This window comes from Microtus pennsylvanicus, chromosome 7, assembly GCF_037038515.1.
Source record: "Microtus pennsylvanicus isolate mMicPen1 chromosome 7, mMicPen1.hap1, whole genome shotgun sequence".
Taxonomy (NCBI): Eukaryota; Metazoa; Chordata; class Mammalia; order Rodentia; family Cricetidae; genus Microtus; species Microtus pennsylvanicus.
In genome coordinates this window covers 51,848,768-51,872,860 of record NC_134585.1, presented here as the reverse complement: position 1 = coordinate 51,872,860, position 24,093 = coordinate 51,848,768, and the positions used below count along the sequence as shown (strand labels likewise).

At 44.0% G+C, this 24,093-nt stretch overlaps 1 long non-coding RNA gene across 1 annotated transcript in view; it reads left to right on the top strand.

Moving 5' to 3' along the window:
• The first annotated feature begins 4,909 nt into the window (after window positions 1–4,909).
• LOC142853742 (uncharacterized) overlaps window positions 4,910–24,093 on the top strand; it is a 31,981-nt gene continuing 12,797 nt past the window's right edge. The window contains exon 1 of the long non-coding RNA XR_012911247.1: window positions 4,910–5,044. This is a non-coding gene — a long non-coding RNA (uncharacterized LOC142853742). The remainder of the gene's footprint in view (window positions 5,045–24,093) is intronic.

Below are 24,093 nucleotides of genomic sequence, written 5' to 3'. Positions count from 1 at the left end.
CAACAGCTACCCTTTGATTTAAGGACTGGGCTTCTGAAGAGCAAGGACATCCAGCCAAACCTCTGTGCCTTTTGAGCACTAATTCTTAGGGAACAGAGGTGAATATGCTTAAGTTATGATGGAATTTTCCACCCCTTGTTGTCAGGTATTTACACACACACACACACACACACACACACACAGACGTGCATACACACACACACCCTGCTCCCGTCGCGCCTTTAGTGACTGTGATGGAGCAGCTAGTTTGTCATGAGCAGGCTTCATCTCATGCTCTGGTACAGAGCCCATACAGCAGGGGCAGTAAAAATATGCCTTGCAGACTGGGAAGATGGCTCAGGAAATGTGCTTGCCAATCATGAAGCCATGTGTTCATTCCCTAGACCCCACTTTAACACAAAAAAGTAGGTATGGTCACTCGTGCTGGTCATCATGCATTGGGAAGCCAGAGACAGGAGGATCTCCGAAATTCTCTGGCCAGCCACCTAACTGCTTGACAAGTCAGTTAGGGACCAATCTCTGAAGCAGGGACTGTGGAGATGGCTCAGTGCTTAAGAGGACTTGCTGTTCCTCCAGAGGATCTGAGGTCAGTTTATAGCACCATGCTGGGCAGCTCACAGATGCCTGTAACTCCAGCTCCAAAAGATCTAACGTTTTCTTCTGGTCTCTGAACATGCCCCACAACTGTGGCACGCAGGCACACATTAACAAAGAATAATAATAAACATTAAAAATTCTTGAAGATTGATACTTACACATGTCCTCTGTACATACTCTCTTTTTCTCCCCGCCCCCCACATTTTCACACACACACACAGACACACACACACGCACACAGACACACACACACACACACACACACACTCACACACACCTTTTCACCTATCTGGAGTTAATCTGAAGCAAAGAGTAACTTCTTGTTGTTTGTAAATGTGGCAGGTTCCTAGAGGTCCCCACACAGTTTCTTGATCTTTCCACATATTTCTTACTGACTTGTTTTCTAACAGATCATGGCGGAAAGAGGGAGCAGAGGGCCGGGTGCCCTAGAAGTCTTATGCACTGAAGTGGAGGTGTGGGAATGATCCATACATTCTTGGCTAGAAGCAAATTATAGGTCCTTCCCACTCCCGTAGAGAGGGGTGTACAAAGGTATGAGTAGTAAGAAACAGGGGAGATTGCTTAGTGGTTAAAGTGCTTACCAGGAAAGCATGAGGGCATGGGTTCAGATCTCCAGAAGTCACATAAATGCTGTGTGTGTGTGTGTGTGTGTGTGTGTGTGTGTGTGTGTGTGTGTGACAGTTTCTCTGTAATTCTAACCTCAGAAAGCCAAGACCGGGATTCCCAGAGCAAGCTGCCTAGATAGTCTATCTATATGGATGAGCTCTGGGTTTGATTGAGAGACCCTGCCTGAGTGAATCAAGTATAAAAGTGATTGAGGATGATCTGGACATCAACGTCACTTCAGGTCTCCACACATGCATGTGTGCACATACAAACACACACAAAGTCACATGTGTACACACACAAACACACACATATACACACACAAACATGCATGTGTATAAACACCCACATGAAGTGCACCTACACACATGCAAAACATGCACACCCTGAACAAACATGAAAAGGAATAATGACTGTGATCAATTTCATTCCGTGGCAGTCGTTGGTATATCCCGGAGACAGTTATCCATCTCTAGTTCACGGGTAGACGGATGCACAGCCCTCGGCCCATGGAACTTCTATTAACTGACTTTTGCCTCTTCTTCAGGAATTCTTCCTATAGCCCTCATTGCTTTTCTATCAAGAGATTTTTTTCCCTAGAAGTTATGCACTAATGAGTGTTCTCTTTGTTTAATATCCCAGAAATCTTTTTTCCACCAAAGCCCCCACCAAGGCAAGAAATGAGCTGTCATGTGGCAATTAGAAAAAATGGCAGCTGGGAAGGTGGAAGGAGAGGGCTGGAGGTACTGAGCTTACGGACTCATGGGGACACTGAAGATATGGAAAACATTCCCTCAACCTCTTCATATTTAGTATCCCATTGGCATGCCTTCGGCATACACAGGCCTAGTCTGAAGGGATGGGATGAAGTGTAGTTGCTGACAAGCAACATGTCTCTTCAGAAACAATTGGTTAAGGAGATGCTCCTAAACACCCTCTTTTCGGAGGAAAGGAGAGACCGAGGCTGGGGGTGGGTAAGAGAACAGAAGATGGGGATGCCTCTAGAGTTAGGGGTTAAGCATTGCTGGAGAGCCTCTTGGACAGGAGCCCGCTGAGGATGAGTGTGCTGGTTCTAGTTTGGGGAAACATCACGTACATGGCATAGCCACCTGATTTCAGAATTGCCGGAATCATCAACTTCGTCTGCAGGTCGTCAGTATGATTAATGCACGCCTCAGTGCGCTCTCTCTCTCTCTCTCTCTCTCTCTCTCTCTCTCTCTCTCTCTCTCTCTCTCTCTCTCCCATGAAGCCCACATGGCTTATACAAGAAGCAGATCACAAAGCTCTGGAAATACTTTCGATGGGCATTTCCTGTCTCTACTCACACTGTGGCATCACCTCACCCACCTCTCCCTTTCCTTCCTTTCGTCACCTTCTCTTCGTTCCTATCTTTTTTTGCTTTCACCTCCATATTGTCCCTCCCTTGCATTTCTACCCTCATTCTCATCCCCCACTCTCTCTCTGTCTCTTTCTCTCTGTCTCTTTCTCTCTGTCTCTGTCTCTCTCTCTCTCTCTCTCTCTCTCTCTCTCTGTGTGTGTGTGTGTGTGTGTGTGTAGGTACACATGTGTGTGAAAAACAGAGGAGAATATCAGATGATTTCTATTACATTTCTCCTGGTGTTTCAGGACAGTGTCTCTCACTGAACCTGAAACTTACTGATTCAGGTAGACCAGTTCACTAGTGGCCCTAGGAATCCTCCTGTCTCCACCTCCAACTCTAGGCTTACAGGCAAATGATGCTGCGCTTGGCTTTTTACATGGATGCTGGGGATGCAAACTCAGGTCTTCATGTTTGCACAGCAAACACTTCTCTGAGTCATCAGCCCCGGATACTTCTCATCTCAGCTTTGCAATGAACAACGGACACAATTTAGAAAAAAAATTACACACTAGACATTCAGAGAGTCCTTTTTCTTGGAGCACATGCTTATTAGGAAAGTGAGTTCAGCAATCTCTAATGTGATGTGGCCTGTCACAGAAGGGTTTACTGGGGTCCTTTACTCAGTCTAAAAATTGTAGCATACCAGAAAGGGAAGAGAGCTCATTAAAAGTGCTCATTTTGCAAGAGAAAACTGAGGTCAGAAAGGAAGAAAGATTTGCCCAAAGTCACTTAGAACAGTTCTTCATTCATGTGAGAGAGTTGGAATCCATGAATCAGTAGTCCAGGGGGAAAGTAGCATCATCCACAGCCAAACAAATGCATGCACATATGTAAAAAGCAGTTATGAGAATAAAGTCAGTGACTTCATATTCTGGTCTTCTTTGGGGGTGATTGACTGAATACAGTAATTGATTGATTGATTGAAGAGTGGGATATATGTGCAAATGCAGGGTCGTAGCTAATCATTTGTAATCCTGAGGTTCTGATGAGGGTTTGGCTAGGAGGGAATCAGGGCTGCGCACAGCACCCAATCTCAGAGTAGACTATCAGTTCTGACTGTGTTCCTCTGAAGGAAATCTTAAGAAGCTATACCTAATAATAGAATTAATCAATATGATTTCTCCTTCTATAAAGTGCCTGTCTGGGAATCAGGAGGTAAAGCTTCTAATCCAGCCATGCCACTGGTTTTCTCTGTTTTCTCTCTGGACCCTAGTCTCAGCATCTTTGAAGTGTAAGTGATTACACTTACCTTCAGAGCTGCAAAAGAGGCTGCCATGGCACTGCACACAATGGCTGTGTTTGCTGTGCACTGATGTGATTGGAGAATGGAATTCTAGTTCCTACCTTCTGTTTCCTCAGAAAATGGGGAGCTGCTTTGTTCAAAGGAAAGAAATGTCCTTTTTGTTGCTTGTGTGTATTGTTTCAGAGTTGACCTGAGTAAGGAGGGGACCCCTCATCCCTGAGAGAGGCTAATTCTCCCTCTCTCCACAGCTAGTGGTTGTTTGTAGTTTGTTGTTTATTCAGTGTGGGAGAGTAAATTCTTTTGATTTCCCCCTTCTTTGTTAGCATGGCCTGTGTATTGTCCAGCTCTTGTTTACCCAGCCATTTCTAAGCTGTTCCACAGAAGAATTCCTGGTATTCCGGCTCTTACAACCTTTCCACCCCTTCTTCCATTGAACCAGAGAAACAGGAGCTGTGCTGATGATGTGTCCATTGGGTCAGCAGATTGTACTTACACGCACACACACACACCAGTGATAATCAAATAAAAAGATGCTATCGTTTTAAGAGTGGAGGCACATGGGAAGGACTGGAGAGAGGAAAGGGAAAAGAAGAAGTAATATAATTACGTGTTAATTTAAAATGTAACTAAATACATGATTAAAAATAACAAGCATATATCCTTATGGTGGCTTGATCTGAGCCCTGGCAAAGTGTCCCCTGTGGAGAGCTGTCACTAACCAGCTCCTTACCATTCCGTGTGCCACCTGTCACCCCAGTTCTCTTAGCTGGTCCTGTGTTTATCTACAGTGCTTTTGCCCTTACAAACTGCTGTTTATTTTCTTGTTAATTTTTCCTTACTGGAATGTGAGATCTCCCCAAGGGCAGTGAGCTGACAGCTTTGATTACTGGCCTTATTCCCAAGAACAAGCCATGCCCGAGGTGTCTGGCCAGCTCCGCACACAGTTGTTGATGGGGGTGGGATCCGGATCTCTTGACGGATTCAGTAACAGGCTCACCAGGAGATATACTAGTGTAGGAAGCCGGGTAATACTAGAGTGGCCGTGATGGCTTGGGTGAGCCACAGAATTCAGATTCTGTGGTCTGAGTGGGTGGTTCAGAGCCCACAGACGTGGGAACAGCCTGAGAGTCTTGTCTCTGAGTGTCCTAGAGTGTTGAAGGGCAGGAGATCTGAGAATCAGCAACGCACAGAAACAGGTAGGTACAGTTGGTCCCAATCTGCATATGGGCAATGTGAGCCTTGGAGAAGTGAAAGTAAAGATGGGGCAGAGGGCCTAGAGAGGGGGGCAGAATCACCTATGGTGTTTAGCTCCTTCTCTCACTTTGATATGACCTGGTCTCTGATGGACACATGATCTAGAACCAGTGTTTGCTCAGCTGGGCGGGAGGGGGGCTATCAATGGCTGATTGTACAGGGGACATGGATTTGGGCTTTGAGAACGGAGTAAGACATCCACCACAAGAATATCGGAACCATGGATGGGTTGAACACCTGTTTAAAAAATTGGGGTGGGATTGAGGTTCTAGAGGCTTCCTACTCTGCATGAGCCTTAGGGAATCAGGACTGGTTTCGGCTGTTATCATAAGCTCCAAGATTTTGACTTCTCTGGTGTTATATAAAAATGTTATATCACTATGTTTAGAATGTTGTATTCATTATGCGAGGCTGCGTTGTTAGATTGCGGTATCTCATACGCTATCATTATTACCTGAGCAGATTTGCAGTTGTGTAAGCAGAGGGAGAGAGGCAGGACAAGGGAAGGAAGGCTGAAGTCCTCATCTTCCCCAAGCTCTACCGTCCCATGTGCTCTATCTCTCGGCCCAGCCACTGGCTGCAGAGCTGAGCGGAGCTGTCCTTCCGGAGCTCTGGCTGCAATGATCCAGGTGGCGTTTGAGATGCAAAAATATATCCATGTGTCGCTAATGTTCCCATTGCCATCTTTGGTGGCAGGCAAGGGTGGATGCCAGTCGCCTAGGACCCCTGGTAGCTGACATGTTTGGCTTCTGTGTATTCCATTTCTTCTTCCTCGTGTCTGCAGTCCAGGCAGGAGCTGTCTGTCAGCAATGTTGAGTTGTTTCCTTTCCCGAGGAGCATCCAGAGCCCAGTGGTTAAGACTCAGGCCTGACTGAGCTGGGAACCTGGAATTGTGTGGGTTTGGCCTGTGCCTGTTCTCTCCAAGGGACATTCAGATGAATCTACCCAGTGTGCCAGAGAAAGGTGACATGGGACCTGTCCTTGTGACTTTCTGGTCCCTGAACAATGGGGAGGAGGCAGCTATCTCTCTGTGGCTTCTCCTTCTTCTCTTGCCTGGGCTCCTATCCACAGTGGTTCTGCAGAAGCCGAGAAGCAGCATGGCCCACTCTGGGGCCTTTTCAGATTTCCGTGAAGTCCCGGGCTGGTTGCTTTTCTTCTAAAAGTACTTTGTACCGCTAGCCAAGTCATGTTCCATTGAGGTAGGTCATGGGAGGTGGATAATTTCACATAGGCATCCGCAATGGACAGCTCAAACTCCACCCCCCAAGTAGTTGTCTCCAATGATCAGGGCTCCCTGGCATCTGCTCCACCCCTATGAGGCTTGCAGGAAAGCCCTTGTCTCCTTTGAACTCCGTTATCCTGGGTTCTGTGGGAGCTGAAGCTTTAGGGCACAGCAGTGAAAAGCTTGGGCTAAGTGGCCTGCTATACCCAGTATCACCCATTACCTGAGAACTTGTGAGGGACCACACACTGCTGCTTCCTTCTGTAGTAGACCCCTGTTGGCCCAGTCGGCTTTGTGTTAGAGCTAATGCTGTGTTGGGTCCAGGGGAGTGGCATTGACACAATCACCACTTTGTCCCTGTGTTAGATAGAGGTCACAGAATAATTGTTCTCAAAGACACCAAGAAGCGGAAATGGGATAATTACGTCCAAATCCTCCTCTCTCCTGCCTGCTTCGTCCTCAGCTGCCTCACTGATGGGCTATAGATGCTGTCGCTCCTTCTGCTTCTCTCCCCTAGCCCACTTCCACAATCTCATTATTAGAGAAGGATTTCTGTCAGCCCCCAAGAACGGAGGGTGTGGTTACTTAGGCTATGTGCTGATGGGTGTTAAGGATACTATTCTCTGTACTAAGGCTCTGCTAGAAGATAGACATTCAAGCTGCTTCCCAGGGGATTTCCAAGCTACTCTTATGATCTGCATGTTGAAAGTCAATCTTATCCTTTAGATCCAAAGCTGCAGGATCTGTGCAGCGTGGGGTAACAAAGGGATATTCAAGAGGAGCCCCACTGAGGGCCCAGCATCGGTAGTGTAGCAGAAACCAGAGTCCTCGAACCAGGACTCTGTGCAATGAACACTTGCAAGTAAAGATGTATAAATAAAAGAGTTTGCTGCGTGACTCACTCTGTCACACTGCGGCTTCCATGATGAGAGTGTTTTCCTTTTTATTCCCTCAAATTTTATTTATTTATTTATTTTTTGGAGAGGGGAGGTTGCAAGGGCAGAGGGTAGTTACAAAAAGACAGGAAATGAATGGGATCAAGATGCATGATGCTAAAGACACAAAGAATAAATAAAAAGAAAGCTCTTTTTTTTAAAAAAAAAAAGAGTATATTTTAGTTCAAACAATCTGGTCTTACTGCCTCAAACACATTAAAATTTCCTAGTCCCTCAATGCCCCACTTTGTTGGTGATGGCCTTCCTGACTAGGGCACCTGGAACCTATGCCTAGGTATCCAGCATGCCCTTAGCACTTGTCAGTAGACCTCTGAGAGACAAGTTGCACCTCGGTGATGGCTGTCAAGCTGGTCCCTCATCTACAAGCATAGCTCACGGGTAACATTCTTAGATTCCTTACAATGAACAGAATGGGCTCCAGGCCTGGGTTCCTACCAGCTTGCTGATTCCAGCTGCTTTGTGAAAACCCACTCATCCCTTCTCCCACTCCCTTGCAATTTTATTCCAGTTCCTGGAATTTCATAATAACAGAGAAGGTTCCAGAAAGCTGACACCAGCCATTTCCTCTAAACAAACCCATGTTTTCGCATGACACACCATGGAGCGCCCAGTAAAGGAAACACTGTATTTGACTCCCATTGAACACACTCCAAGAAATAATAACAACGCTGAAGCAACAATAGTTTATTTTGTGCTTACTAGCTAAATTTGCAGATCTCCTGACTTGATCCTCAGCAAAGCAGCAAGGTAGATACTTCTATATCCCTGGGTCTGGAGATAGTAAGCGGAGATTCAAGGAAAGCCCCATTACCTTCAGCCTCTGAGCTAGGATATGGACTCAAACCACAGCTCCCAGGTCTTAACTGCAGTGCTGGCACACAGGGCTGGTCAAAGCTGATTAAGGCCTATTGCAAGGACACACTGTGGGAAGGAAGGCATTCTGTGTGCTGTGGGAGAGGGGGCCCGGAAAACCATTTAATGTGCTGAGGCCTCATCCTCAAGCAAGCCTGCCAGAAAGCAGCTAGCAGCTAACGTGATCAGTCAAGTTGCTTCCAGTTCTAAGGGTTTGGGGGATGGAGAGAGGAAGACATCAGCCCTGGAGAAAAATGAGCTAACTAAAGTAACAGTCTTCAGGTAAGAGACTGAGATAAGGGCCCCTGGACATCAGGGGTCTGCGAAGCCGCCATTGTCTTTGCAAACCTGCAGAAGGAAGCCTTGTCTTGAAGGACAATGAACTTGATCACGACCCCGGGAAGTTCATCAGCCAGGCCATGGTGACCCTTCCATAAGATGCTAAGAAAAACAAAATAAACAAAAAAAAAATTCTTTTTTTTTTGTTGGGAATTTTGGTGGGCTCTGACCTGTAGTTTTCACTTCCAAAATAACTTGACTTTTCTAAAGTGGTAATTTCATTTTCATGATAATACTAAACTGAAGCCACATGATCCCTAATTGGAAGCAGGTCCTGGGCAGTCGCATTGCCAAGAAGCAGTAAGAAACATGCTTATCCTACTACTTTGCTCCAGGCTCTCAGCAGTTTTGAATGCCTGGGCAGAATGCAGTCTTTTAAATAAAGCCAATCTCTGAGAGAAGGAGGAAGGGTTAGAAATGAGAGAAGGAACTTTTTTTTAACCCAAAGGGAGGAAAATAACCCTTTATTTTTTGTGTTTGAACTATCCAGTCCATCTCTGACATCCTCTGGAAGAGGTGTAACTGGGGAGCATCCCGGTGCCCTGGGGTTTTGGGTGTAACTGAGGAGCATCCCGGTGCCCTGGGGTCCGGGGTGCCAGTGTGCCTGGTAATCCTCCCGCTCTCAAGCTGGCACTGCTCTGCCTCCACCCAGCAAGGTTTGGGATAACTTCATGGGCCAAAGAGTTGCCCTTTGTTCTTCGCTCTGGTGCCACTTCACTCTTTCCCTTCAGTGCGTCCCCAGGAGCTACGTGTGACGTCCTTCTGTCCTTCCCCAGGAGCCGCAGGGAGGCTGATTGAAAACTCTGTCCTGGAGGAAGGCAAGAGGACACTTTTTGCCCTTTCTTGGGTTTTCGAAAGCAGCAGTAACTGTTCCTGGGAAGGCCTCAGAAAATCCTGACACAAAGGAAATATTTTAATGACTTTCAAAAAAGAAACTAAACAAATCTCTCTCTGAAAGGTATTATATAACAGACAAACACACATCAGAACTTGCTGACTGGAGCCAGGGCTGTTTGCTAAATGCGGCAGGAACTTAGTAATCACATGGTGTGAAGGGGTGCTTCCCTTCTCGCTGCCCTCAGCTTCCGGCGACGGTGCCGTTTTAGACAAATTGCCTGGAAGGGACTTCGGGTTCTGTGACTCTTGACGTCCACGTTAGTTCTGTCCTGAGCTTTGCTGAAAGCCAGCCTCAGTGAACTGTCGCTTCCTTGGCTCTACAGCCTTTTCTGCCAGAAGGGCCCATCACATGGGCTATGGCAGAAGGACCTGGACATAATGGCATTGTTTTCTCCACACCACACCTCTGTGTGTGTGTGTGTGTGTGTGTGTGTATCCAGATTGAAATTAGAGAACAACATCACATGTTATTTGAATTTTTCTATGCTTTTTGAAACAGGGTCTCTCCCTGGCTTGGAGTTCTAAAGTAGACTTAGGTTGCCTCATGAGTACACACCACACACACACACACACACACACACACACACCCCTCTGTCTCTCTGTCTCTCTGTCTCTGTCTCTCTGTCTCTGTCTCTGTCTCTCTCTCTCTCTCTCTCTCTCTCTCTCTCTCTCACACACACACACACACACACACACACACACACACACACACACATTGACTTTGAAAATTGAGCTTGGGTCTTCCCTCTTGTAAAGCAAGCATTGAGCCATATCCCTGTATCCCCAGACCTGAGCACCCACTAGGCAAATGATACAGAATAGAACAATTAAAGGGTAAGTGTCGGGCAAAGGGCAAGTTCTAGATTTCAACATTGTTTTAAAAAAACCCAGCACCCTATGTTCTGAAGGGGTAACCCAGAGGTTGAGTTGAAGGAGAAAGTCTCCAGAGAACTATCTGGAAACATAGCCACAAACCTCCAGATAGATGTGAGTCAGCCACTTCCCAAAACACGGATTTCAAAGAAATATCACATTATGTCTCCCTTGTACTTTTTGCTCCATTTTCCTACCATGGTCACCAGCGTTTTTAATTTCAGCCCTACTGTGTTGCACACCCACTGCAGTTTCCAGGGAAGATGTGCAGGTGGTAGAGGTCCTTCGGGGACATCTGCTTTCTCCTGCTGTCCCCAGGGATCCCTGAGCTCTGCAGCCGGGGGAAGCTGGAACATCTGGGATGTTTCAGCCTGCATTCACAAATTCAGCCAGTCATCTGGGTGTTTGGTCTACGTGGTGCCAAACATCTGGGTTGACATTTAAAAAAAAAAAGACTTACTAGATGTTTTGGCATTGTGTGGACAGGAATTCAATTTTTTAATAGTTATTTCTCTACTCCTCTGAGAGTCTCAGTCTTCCAGTTCAGCAAAGGAGAAAGGCGATAAAGTCTTTTTTTTCCCCTCTGATAGACTTCCTCAGCAAACCCGTGTTCATATAATTATTGCAAACCGGACACTTTTGTTGCTTCTTCATTTCCCCTCGGGGTATCTATGTGACTTTAAATTATCAGCTTGATTGCTCTACTGTTTTGGAGACATCCGCACAATCCTAAATCAGTGGTTTGACTACTTTGCCTTTTCTCTGGGAGATGAAATTGACCAAAATAATATGGTGTGCGGATCCAAAATGTTCCAAGTTCATCTCAGAAGAGCTGGAATTTTAATGATCTTAGCAAGAGTTGATGGCATGGTTCTTTTTAAACAGTGTGTGTGTGTGTGTGTGTGTGTGTGTGTGTGTGCGCGCACGCGCGTATGCTAACTGCATGCCATGTGTGTTAAGTGCCCGCAGAGGCCAGATGGCATTGGGTCCCCTGAAGCTGGAGTTAGGGGCAATTGTGAACATCCTCTTTCATGGGTCCTGTGGAGGAAAAGTGGGCACTCCTAACTGCTGAGGCATCTTTCCAGGCCTCTAGGATCATTCTAAAAAATAACTTAGAAGAATTGGTTTACTTCTAAGTCTTTACAAATCCTTTCAAGAAAGACTGCAAGGTTAGGTATGAATTTTTTTTAAAAAAAAGCATGAATATTTAGTATTCTGGGTCAACAGTAGCAGAAGGAGTTGTTGGTTTTTCTTCACTTGGTTATTTTACACTGTTTATCTTTCTCTTGTGGGTTCTGGACTATGAGCAAATAAAGGTACAATGATTGACCCAGCTTTGTTGTAGGATTCCCCTTTGTATGCTATGAATACCACTGGCTAATAAAGAAACTGCTTTGAGCCTGTTGCAGAGTAGAGCAGAACATAGCTAGGCGGGGGTGGGGGGAACTAAACTGAATACTGGGAGAAAGGAGGCAGAGTCAGGGAGAAAGCATGTAAGCCCATCAGAGACGATGCCGGAAATTTACCTGGTAAGCCATAGCCTCCTGGTGATACACAAGTTAATGGAGATGGGTTAATTTAAGATATAAGTTACTCAGAAATATGCTTAAACAATTGGCCAAACAGTACTGCAAATAATATGGTTTTCATGTGATTATTTTGGGGCTGAGCAGCCGGGAACAAACAAGGGGCCCCCCTTACAATAAATTGGTGCCAACATAGTCAAATAAATCCACTTAAAACCTGAGAGAGCTTGAAAAGGAATTCTAGACACAGAAGAACAGAGTTTAGCACAGTTTCTTGGTAGCCACAAAATTTTTTTTTCTAGATAGCTTGCAGTGAGCATGGTTGCTGTGGCTGCTTTAAGAGAGGTACAGTATGTATAGCTTCTTTTAAAAACAAGCAGCTTCCTGGTTCGCTAGCATAAACCACTCTAACTCTTTCTCCGGAGGTTCAGCAATGGATCATTTAAATGGAGTTTGTGAGCAGAGTGTTACAACTTGCTTAATGGAAACATTGAGCAAACATGCCTCAGCCATGTTGGACTGGATGAAGTAAGCAGACAGGGGCTGTGTTGGCCCTAGTCATGCCTGCTTAGCTTTAAAAAAGAGGGGGGGGGGGGCTTCTGGTGAGAAAAGAATTATAGATGCACAATAAAGACAGATTCAAATTTTTAAAAAGACCTCTAAATGAGACACAGTGTGTTTAAAAAATGTATGTAGTCTTGGGAGAGAGAAGGAAAAGAATATAGAGAATTATAAAAATAAGGAAATTGTTTTAAAAAAAACAAAGTTTTTAAAGAGACAGAGTACAGTCATAGATTAAAAGAGTAAAGAGAATAAAATAAATATTGAACTGTACAAAAGTAAGAGAGTAATAAAAATAAGTCACATCAAGATGGAATATACACAGAGAGTCTGAATTATGTATATCATTGTGTTTTCTTTAATTTTTTTGACTGTGAAGGAGCTAAGTACAGAGAGACAGTTCATTGTATGGACTGCTAAGTTAAACCAACATAAAGGTTTCTTGACTTCAAAATTTGAGTCTACAGATATGTTGTTTTGGAAAAGAGGTTCTTCTTTTGTTTCCACAGAGGATGATTACCTATAGATGCCTTCCAGACTAATATGGTTTGATGGAACAAGATCTCCTGAAAGGTTGCCATGAACACCCCCAAAAATCACTTTGCCCAGCCAAAAAGCAGGAAGCAGTTTGGAGAGAACTATGCCCAAATTCCAAAATATTTTTTATAAATGTTTGTTTACGTTTAAAGTAGGATATGCCATAGAGATTTTCATTGGTATGCATCTTGTTTTATTGATGCAAATTTAAGCTCAATTTTGTTATATGTATATTTTTGCTCTTGATTAAGGTATTATGTTTGTATAGCTTATTTAAAAATGTAATATACAATTAAGAAATATAGGTTAATAGATAATCATCTATAATAGTCAAGCCTGTAGTCATGTTAGTTAGGTTTTTTAAGATGTACAGAGATATATTTCAGATAGATAGGAATTCTTCATATCTTTCAAAGACTTACAGAATATGGCATTTTAAATGTTTAAAAACTTAGGACTTTTCATGACAATGAGACACATCTGCTCCTGACAGCACCAATATACTTCATGAGGATGATGGGCATCGAAGAGCCTCCTTATAGAGTTTGTTAGCCATTTGAGCAAGTAAGTGCTCTTGCCTAGACTGCTCAATGAACTGGACATGCAGGCCCCACAGAGAAATGACTGCTGACTTGTCTAAAGGTAAGATGGTTCTTTAGGGTTCCTGCATCATGAAAGAGTCTGTCAAACATTCTGCAGGACACAGAAGAAAGTGATTGACAAACTGCCAATATAGGTAGAACTGTCTTTGGAATTTCAGTTTCATGGAAAAGTCTTCTGGGTACTATGGGCTGGTAGGCTTAAGATGGATGCCCAAACAGTACAGAAAAACTTTGGGTGACTGTCCAAGCAGCAAGATGTCTCAGTCAATTCTAGAATCTTGGAAGTTACTTACAATGCACTTTCTGTTTACTTAGGCAATATTTTATCTTTCTGGAGTCTTTGATGAAGTAAAAAAATAGTTGTAGTTTTCCTTAGTTATAATAAAAGATGAAGTAGATATAAACATTGTAACTATAATTCTTGCTTGATAACTGTTTTGTTATATGTAATTACTATGTTAAAATTAAAACCTTTCTTTTTATTTAAACAGAAAAGGGGAGGTGATGTGGGATTACTTTCTGTATGCTGTGAATACCATTGGTTAATAAAGAAATTACTTTGAACCTGTTGCAGAGCAGGGCAGCACAGAGCTAGATGGGGAAAACTAAACTGAATGTAGAAAGAAGGCAGACTCAGGGAGAAGCCATGGAGCCACCACCAGAGACAGACATAACTAAATTTTACTGGTAAACCACAGCCACGTGGTTATACACCACAGATTAATGGAGATGGATTAGTTTAGGATAAAGGAATTAGCCAGAAATACACTTAAGCTATTGGCCAAACAGTATTGCAAATAATATAGTTTCTGTGTGACTATTTCGGGTCTGAGTGGCCAGGAACGAATAAGTAGCCTCCCATAACACAGTTTCTTCAAGTATTAGGAAAAGTTGATCACTTCTAAATTTGTTTGCTTTGTTATGTGTTTGTATGTGGGTAGGTGTGTTCATATTCATGTGAGTACATGTGTGTGTATAAATCTGCATGCCTTTGTCTTGTGTATGTAGAAGCCAGAGAACAAACTTGAGGACTGTCCACCTAGATTTTGAACCAGGGTCTAGCATTAGCATAGAGCTTGCCCATCAGGATAGGCTGTCTACCCAGTGGTACCCAGGATGCCCAGCTGTTTTCATCTTTCAAGCATTGGAGTTGCAATTGTGCTCCACTGTGCTCAGTTTTTAAATATTTGTTCTAAGTATTGAACACAGATCCTCATATTTCTAAGGCTTATAGACACACTACTGACCAAACCATTTCTCACCTCCCACACCCCTCTTTTGAGAAAGAGTCTCACGCAGCTCCAGCTGTCCTTGAACTTACCACATGGATGAGAATGACCTTGAACTACTGGTCTTTTTGTCTTCACTTTCAAGTGCTGGCACTAATGGTGTGTCACCACAAGTGGTTTTACTTGGTGTTAGGCATCACATCTTGGATTTCCTATATGCTAGGCAAGCACTTTAACTAAGCTATGTTCTCTTCCCTGATTGTGTGAGTTTTTGTGTGTATGTATGTGTGTGTGCACATAAGAACAAAGACCCATGTGTAGAGGTCAGAATAGAACTTCCTGAGGTTGGTTCTCTCCTTCCTAAGTGTGAGTTTCAGGAACATCAAACTCTGGGCCTCAGGCTTAGTGCTAAGTGCCTTCGCCATCTCACCCTCAACTACCTCTTATTGCTGCCATTTTAAAAACTGATCACTGTCTTACTAATTGTCTATTGCTGTAAAGAGACACCATGACCGAGGTATGATGGAAGAAAGCATTTGACCGGGGTCTTGCTTACAGTTTCAGACAGTTAGTCTTTGACCATCATGGCTGGAAACATGGCAGCAGCCAGACAAGCACAGGACTGGAGCAGTAGCTGAGAACTTATATCTTATCAAAAGGTAAAGAGAAAGGCAGAGAGAAAATGAGACTGGCCACGGCATGGGCTTTTGAAACCTCAAAGTCACCCTTAAAGATATATCACCTTCCAAGAAGGCCATACCTTCTAATCCTTCCCAACACAGTTCTACCAACTGGGGACCAAGCCTTCACATATATGAGCCTGTGGGGACCAGTCTCACTCAAACCACCACAATGGTCTTCAATGTTCCTGTGTCCTAATATTAATGAATGCTTAGCTGTGCAAAACAGAAACTGAAAGTCAGAAATTGATCCATTGAAGAAAAAAAACAATGTGTTGAAATTTCATATCAGAACTTGACTGCTTCAGTGGTGGAATCAACATTGGTCCTGTATTCTGTCAAATCTTTTAGCAGTAATTGTAAATATGCCATTCATATTGAGCAAAATTATTCAGACTCAGAAAAGCAAATAACCACATTTTCTATCATTTATGAATTCTAGATTTTATATACATACATAACATCATACACAGGATATAAAATAGGAAGAGGCTGTCTATGGGAATGAGTGGGGAAAAAGGGGGACAAGGAAGAAGAAAAAGGAAAAGGGGAGGAATATATTTAAAGTATATAATATACGTGTATGAAAATTTTCTATGCAAATAAAATAAGGACATAGTATCTTTTAATGAAAAATAAAGAAAAATAGGATATGCCACTAACCTCAGTATGTATCTTGATTTCATTAAATTTAAAATAGAAAATTTAGTTTCTTAGAATTGATAAGACATTAGTAACTTTTTTCTAAATGTGTTTTGCAGCAAAGGCCTTAAAATACCTAGCAGCCACACTATCCCCTACACAGTAAGAGCATGATTTACCCTAGGAGAAATAAATGTGGTCCATATAGGAGAAAACTAATGATGTGATTAATTCCAGATCACAGAACTGTGAGGACAAGTAGGCAAGGATTTCTAAAGAATGGTTTTTGAATGTGGTCAAAGATTTAATGGAAACTATGAAAATAATAAAGAAACAGATGGGAAGTATCAGCAAAGAAACAGGAATCATATTTAAAAGAATCAAATGGGAATCGTGGTGCTAAAGACTATACACTGTTAGAATGAAAAATTCACAGACTACCTTAGCAAAATATTGAGCTCTCCAGAATAATAGACAAATGAACTGAAAGACAAATACACTATGGAAAATTAACAGTGGAATAAGAACCACGGAATACAGACCTTCAGAGACTTAGGAGACAACATTAACTTATGAAACTTGTATAATTGGAATTTCAGAAAGAAAAGATAAAAGGAACAAAAAATTGAGACCCTAAAGCCTGAGATTTAATAATGTAGATTACATATTATATACAGTTTAATAAAATATATTGAGAGCCAAATGCATTCTACAGAGAAAAAATGCAAACCTAACCATGACATGAAGACATACTGGATAAAAAGGGACAAAGGAGAAAGGGAAGCTGAGCCCCCCTCTCACCTCTCCCTGCTTCCTGACTGGGTACAATGTGACCAACTGCTTCACACTGCTGTTCCCACGGGAACCCACAAACCTAAGCAATCCAGAAGCCTCAGAAGTTGCTTTGTGTCTGTTTTCTGGTCATAACAACGAGGAAGTAATGACTATAATTCCCTAACCAACACTTGTATAAAGTAGTCCAACAATTGATAAGCACTGAACACACATTTGCTCTGTGACCCCACAGTCCTGTTTGAGGGAGGGACTGGAGAGATCCTCACAGCTCAGAGAGCCTGCTGAGCTTACTGGGAAATCTGAGCCCAGTTCCATTCCCAGCTCCCTCATCCAGCAGCTCACAACCTCCTGCAGCTCCAGCTTCAGGGGATCTGGTGCCCTCTTCTGACCTCTGTGGGTACACACACACACACACACACACACACACACACACACACAATTAGCCTCTTTTTAAAGAAAGAAATAAGTGAAATATTTTCTCCCAAACAAGAACACTCACAGCTGTGTTGGTAATAGTCCCCTAGTGAAAAGAGGGCCTTAGGGAGCCCATTAGCACATAAAGGGATCAGCTATAGCGTGTTGACAGAGTGGGACAATATTCTTCAGTAAAATCAGATAACCCGATGATGCTGGAGCATGGACTATCTTACAAACACTGCCTTAAGTGAAAGAAAGCAAGCCATAGAGGGCTCCACTGGTCAGTCTCCATGGATACAGAGCTTGAGCAGCCACCTCCGACTAGGACTAACTTAATATTAATCTTACCTGCAAGGGGAAAAAAATCAGAATAGAGCTTGTTTCTGTGGTGAAGAGAGAGAAGTGTAAGCTGGGAGTGGAGTCTCTAGAATAATGGAAGGTCATTGTATCTTAAGAGGGTGCTCATTACATGGACATGTCATTTGTCAATCAATCACAGCCATACTTAAGTCACATATGGGACTGGATGGATGGCTGGGCAGTTAAGAGAGCCTGCTGTTCTTCCAGGGGACCCAAGTTCCACTCCCAGCACCCATTTCAGTGACTCACAACTGCCTGTAAGTCCAGCCCCAGGGGATCTGATGCCCTCTCTCGGCCTCCAAAGGCACTTGAACACACACATCACACACACAATTAATAACAATAATAATAAATGATTGATGATGATAAAGATTGTGTCAGTTGGTTATTTTCAGCTTGACACAAGCTAGAATCACCAGAAAGAGAAAGTCTCAATAGAAGAATTGCCTTCATCATAACAGCCTGTGGGCAAGTGTATGGAGGCATTTTCTTGGCTAATGATGGATGTGGGAGGACCCAGCCCACTGTGAGTAGTACCACCCCTGGTGGTCCTGGGTTTTAAAATAAGTAGAATGGGCAGGCCATAAGTAGCAAGCCAGTAAGCAGTGCTCTTCCATGGTCTCTGCTTCAGCTCCTGCCTCCAGGTTCTGGCCTTGAGCTCCCATCCTGGATTCCATTGATTGACTGTAACCGATAAGCCAAATAAACCTTCTCCTCTCCAAGCTGTTTTTGGTCATGGTGTTTATCCCAGAAGCAAATAGAAACTAGAACACAAATGAACAAATTCTCTTTCTTTAAATAGCTTAAATGTCAGTAGCAATAGCAGTGACATAAGAGGGGCTGGAGAGACGATGGCTCAGTGGTTTAGGGCACCTGCTGCTTTTCCAGAGGACCCAGGTTCAGTTTCTAGCACCCAGGCCCGGTGACTCACGGCTGCCTGTCACTCCAGCTACAGGACATTCAGTACCTCTCACCCCCATGGGAAATGCCCCTGGACAATTTAAAAATAAATCTTTTTTTTAAAAAATAATATTAGAACTGCCATGGGCACACAGGCCGTGTGCAGTCGTGCCAACCTTTGTAACAAAGTCGGTAGGTGCTGTTGGCGCTAAGACTCATTGCTGTCAATCTGTTGACTCCTCCCACTAGCCAGTCTGCAGCTTCCATAGATCCAGTAAACGGCCCATTCTCTAAAGCATAGGCCCTCTGTGAGTGGATGATTCACCCCACTAACACCCAGGTCTTCAGATCGGAGGTAGAGAGAGGTACATATTTCTGCTTGTCTACGACCTCTGTGTCCAATCCTCCTCTCTTCAACGGCCTGTTCAACCTACGACCCTTACATGATGGGAGAAGGCCTAATCCCACAGGGTCTACTTTCTCTATCACAGGTAGAGGTCAGGCTTCTCTGCTAGAGTCCCGACTAAAAGAACCGGGATGTGGGCACAAGTTGCGGGGCTGAGTCATGTGAATCTCAGGAAACTCATAGAGAGCAGAAACCATTTCCAGTCAAGATTTAAAGTGCATGGTGATTGGATGAGCTAACCAGCGTAGGCTGTGTCGCCTGTTCCAGGTGACTCCAGGTCACAAAATGTAGTCGCAACACCCCTTCTCCTTCCCTTGTTGGGCTTCCCAGGGTTCTAGAAAATGCCAGTTGTGAATGAGGTTCTTTCTTTCCTAGTCACTGGGCTTATAGACGAATACAACTTCAGGTAAGGGAGCCGGCGGCTGGGCACTTTCTCGTCTGCTTTTGGGTCCTCTGAAGACCTTCAAGGAGGAGGGAGGAAACATTAACATGGGGGCTACATGGAAAAACGAAGCTCTGGAGACATCAGGGAGCTCAGTGCCCTGTGGGATTTCATTTCTCACATGCAAAGCACGTTCCTGTCAATCTATCATGTGGGAAATAAATGATCCACAGTCATCCAAGGCGAATGTATCCCAGATCTGGGCTGGGCCCATTTAATTTGGAATCAGAACTGATTGACGGGTTGATGGAAGAGTTGTGCCAATAAATTACATACATCCTGTTAGTACAATTCCTAAAAATATCTTTAGAGACTCCGGAGAAGCTGGTAATGACTGTAGATGGATAGAAGGGAAAAAAAAACCCAACCATAAAAACGAAGCAAAAATTTGATCCACATTCCCCAAGCTGTCGTTAAAATTAATTTGTTTTCATACCAAAGTCAAATATGCCGGGGTAATGTGCAATTCATTGAATCCATTCAGTAAAATGTTAATTTAAACTCCATCTCTGGCGCTGTGCAGACTCAGCCTGGGGAGGATTCTGTGTGCTGTTTAATGGAAACCTGGGTTTTGCCCTCCCACCTGGGTGGGCTGCAGAGAGCTCTGTGAGGAACCGCCTCAGAAAGATGCTGAATGACAGCAACAAAGATAATGGGATTCCAGACCCAAGCAAACAAATTGTGTGTTTGCCTCCCATTTCCCATCCAGAAGGCAGGACTTACCATTCCAGTCAAACTAGCTGCTTACTGCCTCAGAGCTGGCAATCACTTCCACACCAGAAACCAGAAGCAATTGCCTACAGGAAGCAATTTGGACTTTTAGAGGTTCTCAGGTAGCATCCGGGGGTCTTCTTCTGTCTTCCTGATGGGAGACACACGTCTGATTGCAAAGGATACTGTGCAGGAAGGGATCAAAGTGGGCAGGATCGGGGCTGCAATTGGGAAGGACATTCCTCAGCCGTCCTTCTCCTGTCGCCGGTTTGGGTCTGGAAAAGCTAAATAATTTGTTTAACCCGATCCCCTTTCCCTACCTTGAGGAAAAACCCCCATAAGCTCACTGTAAACACAAGTATGCCATATGGAGCTCACATAAATCTCGCACAAACCACAGCTGACACACACTGAGCAGGGACAGCTTCGTTCTTCTCCCAGCCCGCTTTCCGCACCAGCCTACCCTCCCGCTTCCTTCCCAGAGGTGGGTATTTGTACAGTGCGAATTTTGAGGGAAGCGATTTTTATCAGAGCTAATCTTGGCCATTGAGAAAGCGTTTTCTTGGACCCAGAGATGGTTTTGGATTTTTAGGATAGGGGTTAAAGAGACATAATGCTCGCTAGGAAGCATTAGGTTCAAGAAGGGACTGACCTTCAGAGGTTATCCAGCATGGCTGATACTCATTAATTTAGCAAATATTTATTAAATACCTACTTTATGCAGATTCTGGGCTAGATATAGAGCTACCATAAGGAGCAAGATGTGGTGTCTGCCCATCCCTAGTGCTCCTCTACCTTGTGCTCATGAGACAGTCACAACTTTGGATTAAGAAAAAAAAATTGTCTTTACCATTTTTTCTACCACAACCTATAATAGTAAAGACACTCACATTCCATCTCAGTTCATAAAGAAAATTGATGTGTCTACATGGTCATGTACGTATGTAACTAAACAAAACATTACCATGTATTGAAAGTTTCAGAATCCATATTTATATTACCATGGTAAGCATAGCACACTAAGATATGTCCTAATGCTATGACCTCCTGCTTTTGAGGGATGAAGGGTTCCTTTACAGCTGAACATTCCCTGAAGCTTACGGGAGTGGCGATGTTGGGGGAAGTGTGATTTAATGAAGGTTTCTGAGGATTTGCAGGATTATGGTCTAGAGGATGAGGATCCAGCTGCAGCACTGGGGACCAAGCTGGAGGAAGTGGGTATAAATGCAATGGCTGTGATTTAGAGTCTGCAGAGAGGCGAGCAGAAAGGCTGTCAGCAAATAGTGACAAACCTCCTTCCCGGGACAGTCCCTGGGACTTGAAGATGTGTGGGATGGAAGAACATTCAGCAGAAGCTCTAGTGGACCTGTACGGAGGAAGTGATCAGGCTCCCTGGAAAGAGGCCATGGGACCTTGGCAGCAGTGGAACCGTAGTATACTCAATAGAGTAGCATTTTTGGGTACACAGACATTTAAGGGTTCAGGGATTTGTGTCCTTCCTTTTCAAAAGAGTGTATCAACAGATGCATTCTGAAGCCCAGCTTTCTCAGGGAATTGGCAAACACACAGGGCATGTGGCATCACCCACAGCAGCTGGCTGGCTTCATGCAGCTCTCTGTGAAGAGAATGGAGATGCTGATTAGGATAAGGAAAGACCTAACAAGTATGGCCATGTAGTCAGAAATGCAGTAGCATGGAAAGACATGGGGACATCTATCTTATGATTTGTGGGAAGACAGAAATAAAGCCGAGGCGTGCTTAAAATAGACAGAAGTTAGCTTAAAGTAAGACAGGGTCTTCTTAGGAATAAATACCACCCAAATATGTAAGCAAAACCCACCCAGATTAGTAGAAGAAATAGTTGGGCCCATTTTATTACCAGCATTTTCTGAGTTCCCCAAGTGCTAGCCCGAGGGGTACTTTCCTCTTGAGAATCTTGTTTGTAAAAACATTCTTCTCTGATTATTAAAGAGAGTATGATAACTTCTCCAGCACTTCTGATTCAAAGATCCCAGGTACCCACAATGAAGGAAAAGATCCAACAAGGGCTGAGGAGTGACTGAGCTGCTGAGAGCTTGCCATGTGTCCTGGTCTGCATCTTTCTGAGATGATCCAATCTGACCAAAACACCATGGGGAGAAAAGGGTTGATTTCCTCTTACAACTGTGAGTCCATTGTTGAGAGAAGCCAAGGCAGGACCAGTCAGGAACCTGGAGGCAGGAACTGAATCAGGGCCTATGGGGGAACTTCTTTCCTTCAACGCTTGAGGACCTCCTGGCCAGGAATGGCACGCATGCAGAGGACTGGGGCCTCGTAGTTGTCAATACTCAATTGAGAAAGAGCCTTAGAGACATGAGCACGAGCAATCCAGTGGAGGAAACTCTTCAGTTGACTTCCACCAGATGACTCTAGGGTGTGTGATGCTAGCTATGACACCATGTAAGCATGAAAACCTGGCCTTAATTTTCAGACTTCGTATAAAAGCTGAACGTGGTAGTGTATATGCCTACCGTGGAGCTGGAGGGGTAGAGACAAGTGGATCTCTAGATTTTACTGGGCAGCCAGCCTAGTTGAACTGGTGAATTCAAGAGTCAGTGACTTTGTCTCAAGAAATAATGTAGACAATGACACAGGAGTTGACCTCTGGCATGGACACGGACATACGTGCACACATCTCATGTGCAGGTGAACACACATGAACATATCCCCCACACACACATGCAGAAGGTCCAGCAGCATTGAATGTAATACGGATCCTCCTGAGGAGAGTTTTGACAACTACCATGAGCCAAGAACCACCATAGACAGGAATGAACACTATCTTAGAGAATTGCTCATGGCTGCGAGCTTGTCTTTCTGGGTTCCTATCATTCATAGGTTCAAGTTGTTATTTAGGCTGCTTAGTTTGGCCAGCAGACTTTCCAGTCATTGCAAAACATCTTCCTGTTTCCTAAAAGTGAGTCTCCATGCTAGCTGCCCAAGCTGCTCTCTTCAGATGTAGGTGTCTACATTCACTCGTCCAGCTTGCTAGGAGTCTGGTTTCCTGTCTGCTCACCTCTTCTGTCTAGTCAAAGCCCTTCCCAGTGATGTGCTATCTTCTCTGCCCTGTCTAGTCCGTATTCTAATTTATCGCCTATGACCCATCCTGTCTTTATTTGTTCTTTGAGAATATCATGCATGAGTCAATGGCCTCTCTTAGGCACATACTTAATTTCAGGCACATGCCTAATTTTTCTCATGCCTCGGATACTCATGTGAGCACAGATCACAGACTCTGTGTTTTAGGACCACTTTAGCCAAATGGCAAAGCGTGCTTTCAGTTCCTCTGACATTGGCTGCGAGTGAGCAAGGCCTTTCTTCATTAGTCTCATGACAGCACAGTCATTGTTCTGACACTGGCCGCAGGTGAGCGAGGCCTGTATTAGTCTCATGACAGCACAGTCATTGCTCAAGCCCCTCATTTCCATGAATGGAGAAAGTCTTGTAGATAAGAATGCTCAAAATGCTTTTCATGAGCTCCTATTTCACATGGGCTCTGTGCCACAAATGCATTGGTTTTCTTGTATTAACAAACGCTACACTCGGACAGCTTCTACAGCATGCCAAGAGCTGTGGCCACTTGAGTCCATTAGCCTCTTAGTTAAGGGATATGCCTGATTTCTTTGTTTCTCTCTTTTCTCTCTTTCTTTCTTTCTTTCTTTCTTTCTTTCTTTCTTTCTTTCTTTCTTTCTTTCTTTCTTTCCACAGCCCATTGGAAGGTCACTTATTACCTTGTTATTCCCCTATGCCAGCTCTGTGGCTGGCAAGGGTATTGAATTCTGGAAAGCTGTGGAATCAGCTGTTTTCTTTTGGTGTTGGAGTTGTCTGGAATGTGCCACATCTCTTTGGCTTCTCTAGCAAGACCTCTAGAATGTTGCCACAGTCCACTTCCACTGTCAGCTCATATAGCTCATTGCTTTGCCCCAGGCTCCTGTGTTTGTTCTCCATGAGCCGTTTTTAAGGAACATGGGCTGAAGCGTCCCACTGTAAAGTTCTTCCAGCGGG